Source organism: Acipenser ruthenus, chromosome 40 (assembly GCF_902713425.1).
Source record: "Acipenser ruthenus chromosome 40, fAciRut3.2 maternal haplotype, whole genome shotgun sequence".
Taxonomy (NCBI): domain Eukaryota; kingdom Metazoa; phylum Chordata; class Actinopteri; order Acipenseriformes; family Acipenseridae; genus Acipenser; species Acipenser ruthenus.
Window position 1 is genome coordinate 10,886,915 of NC_081228.1, and position 5,000 is coordinate 10,891,914.

Consider the following 5,000-nt stretch of genomic DNA (forward strand, 5'->3'; position numbering starts at 1 on the left):
GTTTATGGAATTAGTGGTTTAGCACAGATAAGAATATATCTTGAAATAATATGCAAAAATGATGGCTTAACAGACATTGATAGGTCATAGATCTAAAAAAGTGTTTGCACAGACTTTGGCCTTGAAAAAACAAGACTCTGGAAAACTGCTTGGAATAGCATATTTAGAAGTCAGATACAGGTCAGAGCCTGGTTAGTGCATCTTTTAAGGGATAAATAATTCTAATGAAAACTATTACCACTTAAACTTAGTGAAACTAATTGACTTAAATACTGCACGAGACAATCTTTTGTCAAATCCTCTGTTAGACAATGGTATATGGAATTAAAACTGACTCATTAACAAAATGATGAAACAATATGAGGTTAAAAGAAACACATGCCTTTAATTTAGCAAAATATAATGAATTAGAAGATGATGTCACATATTAAGAACATCTCTCATATATAACACATATAAAAATAGTGTTTTGCATGCACATATAAACAGTAGTGTTTTTATATTATATTATAAACCAAGATCCTGGGAACTTTGGTTCACTTAACTTTTCAGATAAAGGAGGGGCTTGGAGGAAAACAAGGAATGAGATCATAGAGTTGGACACATGTGAAGTTTTGAATTCATTCAGTACATGACACCTATTCATTCTGAAAAGTTAGTCCGGAACTTTTGAAAACCATTATTCGTAAAAGGGATAAGAGCTGTCTCACCAGATTAATGATTGGATTTAATTGAGGCGTCCCATGTATTCCAATGGGACGAAAAACCTATATAACTCCTAAGTAATTACAATGGAGTACCACACTCATCCCAGACAGGGTAAGGTGGTCCATCTTCTGCAAACTTTAAATACATAAGTCTGTCAATTTCTTGGGTGCTATATTAGTCATCTGGATATATTGCGGGTCAAGAGCGTAATAAAAATACCCCACAAGGAGTAGTAACATCTCTGTCCTCCTAACGTCTCCCCTGAGATAAGAGTGTATACTGAGCTAAATGGAACAGAGTACGTACAGAAATCTGAACCTACGGATTTTGTGACAGTAAGCAAACTTGTTAAATTTGCATATCTCCCAGCTGTCTCTCTGATGTATAGCTGTGCTCACTTCTTTATTAAACGTGAGTTTAAACTGTTATTATTATTATTATTATTAATATTATTACCTCTGACCGTATAACCTGGCATCATTCACTCCTGTTCCTGGAAGAATGGCCTCCAGCTGAGGTAGTTTCATCAGTAATTTCTTGTAACTGTTTTTAAACTAGATGACCACTACATCGTGTCTAAAGGTATAATTGCAAGAACTGTGTAGTTCTGTATTCCTAATAATCATTGAGTGCAATTCTTAAACCCTAACTCTGACCCTAGCCCCGAGTATTAAGCCCCCTCCTCTGAGGTGTCAGTTGCATTCCGCGCTGTGATACGAAACGGGACCCTGGTCAACCTGCAAGTCTTTTGGTATGCTGGCCAATCCGGAGGGCTCATCATCATAGGTAACATGTCAGTATTTGCATATCTTTCCCAGCCGGTTTGAAGGTGCAGACTTCTTTATTCAGCCACTTTCTGCAAACGTGATATCCTCAGAGTTTGTAACCCTCTGCGTGTTGATTGTGGACAACCATGCATATACGCAGAGCAAATGGAAACAATTGAACTATGCTTGACACACCACAAGACCAATCGCTCTTTAGCCACTCGCTGCATATAGAGGCGCATCAGCTAAGCACCGTGCGTTTGTTAGGGCAGCACATATACTAAAATTGGAACGATACAGAGAAGATTAGCATGGCCCCAAAGGGAGATTAGATAAAGGGGTATTCAGAACAGAAAATAGGAGGGTCTGGACCAGCTTCCCAGTAATGTTTTTGAAGCTGACACCCGGGGATCCTTCAAGAAGCTGCATGATGAGATTCTGGGGTCAATAAGCTACTAACAACCTATCGAGCAAGATGGGCTGAATGGCCTCCTCTCGTTTGTAAACTTTCTTATGTTCTTATGTTCTTAACACTAACCCCGGCTATTAAGCCTATCTCCTTCTGAGGTGCAGTAACATTCTGCACCAACAGAGGGGGTGGGACCCTGGTCAACCTTCTACGTAACGGGTCAGTATTTGCATATCTCCCAGCTGTCTCTCTGATGTATAGCTGTGCTCACTTCTTTATTAAACGTGAGTTTAAACTGTTATTCTTATTATTAATAATATTATTACCTCTGACCGTATAACCTGGCATCCTTCACTCCTGTTCCTGGAAGAATGGCCTCCAGCTGAGGTAGTTTCATCAGTTATTTCTTGTAACTGTTTTTAAACTAGATGACCACTACATCGTGTCTAAAGGTATAATTGCAAGAACTGTGTAGTTCTGTATTCCTAATAATCATTGAGTGCAATTATTAAACCCTAACTCTGACCCTAGCCCCGAGTATTAAGCCCCCTCCTCTGAGGTGTCAGTTGCATTCCGCGCTGTGATACGAAACGGGACCCTGGTCAACCTGCAAGTCTTTTGGTATGCTGGCCAATCCGGAATGCTCAACATCATAGGTAACATGTCAGTATTTGCATATCTTTCCCAGCCGGTTTGAAGGTGCAGACTTCTTTATTCAGCCACTTTCTGCAAACGTGATATCCTCAGAGTTTGTAACCCTCTGCGTGTTGATTGTGGACAACCATGCATATACGCAGAGCAAATGGAAACAATTGGACTATGCTTGACACACCACAAGACCAATCGCTCTTTAGCCACTCGCTGCACATAGAGGCGCATCAGCTAAGCACCGTGCGTTCGTTAGGGCAGCACATATACTAAAATTGGAACGATACAGAGAAGATTAGCATGGCCCCAAATGGAGATTAGATAAAGGGGTATTCAGAACAGAAAATAGGAGGGTCTGGACCAGCTTCCCAGTAATGTTTTTGAAGCTGACACCCGGGGATCCTTCAAGAAGCTGCATGATGAGATTCTGGGTTCAATAAGCTACTAACAACCTATCGAGCAAGATGGGCTGAATGGCCTCCTCTCGTTTGTAAACTTTCTTATGTTCTTATGTTCTTAACACTAACCCCGGCTATTAAGCCTATCTCCTTCTGAGGTGCAGTAACATTCTGCACCAACAGAGGGGGTGGGACACTGGTCAACCTTCTACGTAACGGGTCAGTATTTGCATATCTCCCAGCTGTCTCTCTGATGTATAGCTGTGCTCACTTCTTTATTAAACGTGAGTTTAAACTGTTATTATTATTATTATTATTAATATTATTACCTCTGACCGTATAACCTGGCATCCTTCACTCCTGTTCCTGGAAGAATGGCCTCCAGCTGAGGTAGTTTCATCAGTTATTTCTTGTAACTGTTTTTAAACTAGATGACCACTACATCGTGTCTAAAGGTATAATTGCAAGAACTGTGTAGTTCTGTATTCCTAATAATCATTGAGTGCAATTATTAAACCCTAACTCTGACCCTAGCCCCGAGTATTAAGCCCCCTCCTCTGAGGTGTCAGTTGCATTCCGCGCTGTGATACGAAACGGGACCCTGGTCAACCTGCAAGTCTTTTGGTATGCTGGCCAATCCGGAGGGCTCAACATCATAGGTAACATGTCAGTATTTGCATATCTTTCCCAGCCGGTTTGAAGGTGCAGATGTGCAGACTTCTTTATTCAGCCACTTTCTGCAAACGTGATATCCTCAGAGTTTGTAACCCTCTGCGTGTTGATTGTGGACAACCATGCATATACACAGAGCAAATGGAAACAATTGGACTATGCTTGACACACCACAAAACCAATCGCTCTTTAGCCACTCGCTGCACATAGAGGCGCATCAGCTAAGCACCGTGCGTTCGTTAGGGCAGCACATATACTAAAATTGGAACGATACAGAGAAGATTAGCATGGCCCCAAATGGAGATTAGATAAAGGGGTATTCAGAACAGAAAATAGGAGGGTCTGGACCAGCTTCCCAGTAATGTTTTTGAAGCTGACACCCGGGGATCCTTCAAGAAGCTGCATGATGAGATTCTGGGGTCAATAAGCTACTAACAACCTATCGAGCAAGATGGGCTGAATGGCCTCCTCTCGTTTGTAAACTTTCTTATGTTCTTATGTTCTTAACACTAACCCCGGCTATTAAGCCTATCTCCTTCTGAGGTGCAGTAACATTCTGCACCAACAGAGGGGGTGGGACCCTGGTCAACCTTCTACGTAACGGGTCAGTATTTGCATATCTCCCAGCTGTCTCTCTGATGTATAGCTGTGCTCACTTCTTTATTAAACGTGAGTTTAAACTGTTATTCTTATTATTAATAATATAATTACCTCTGACCGTATAACCTGGCATCCTTCACTCCTGTTCCTGGAAGAATGGCCTCCAGCTGAGGTAGTTTCATCAGTTATTTCTTGTAACTGTTTTTAAACTAGATGACCACTACATCGTGTCTAAAGGTATAATTGCAAGAACTGTGTAGTTCTGTATTCCTAATAATCATTGAGTGCAATTATTAAACCCTAACTCTGACCCTAGCCCCGAGTATTAAGCCCCCTCCTCTGAGGTGTCAGTTGCATTCCGCGCTGTGATACGAAACGGGACCCTGGTCAACCTGCAAGTCTTTTGGTATGCTGGCCAATCCGGAGGGCTCAACATCATAGGTAACATGTCAGTATTTGCATATCTTTCCCAGCCGGTTTGAAGGTGCAGACTTCTTTATTCCGCCACTTTCTGCAAACGTGATATCCTCAGAGTTTGTAACCCTCTGCGTTTTGATTGTGGACAACCATGCATATACGCAGAGCAAATGGAAACAATTGGACTATGCTTGACACACAACAAGACCAATCGCTCTTTAGCCACTCGCTGCACATAGAGGCGCATCAGCTAAGCACCGTGCGTTCGTTAGGGCAGCACATATACTAAAATTGGAACGATACAGAGAAGATTAGCATGGCCCCAAATGGAGATTAGATAAAGGGGTATTCAGAACAGAAAATAGGAGGGTCTGGACCAGC

General features: G+C 41.8%; 1 non-coding gene and 3 pseudogenes across 1 annotated transcript; all 4 read left to right on the plus strand.

Moving 5' to 3' along the window:
• The first annotated feature begins 1,729 nt into the window (after nucleotides 1-1,729).
• Nucleotides 1,730-1,834, plus strand: LOC131708201 (U6 spliceosomal RNA). The gene has a single exon (XR_009311289.1). It is a non-coding gene; the product is annotated as a U6 spliceosomal RNA (small nuclear RNA).
• Nucleotides 1,835-2,775: 941 nt separating this feature from the next.
• On the plus strand, nucleotides 2,776-2,840 carry LOC131708180 (U6 spliceosomal RNA; annotated as a pseudogene).
• A 992-nt stretch (nucleotides 2,841-3,832) lies between these two features.
• Nucleotides 3,833-3,897, plus strand: LOC131708181 (U6 spliceosomal RNA; annotated as a pseudogene).
• Nucleotides 3,898-4,878: 981 nt separating this feature from the next.
• LOC131708182 (U6 spliceosomal RNA) lies at nucleotides 4,879-4,943 on the plus strand (annotated as a pseudogene).
• Nucleotides 4,944-5,000: the final 57 nt, after the last annotated feature.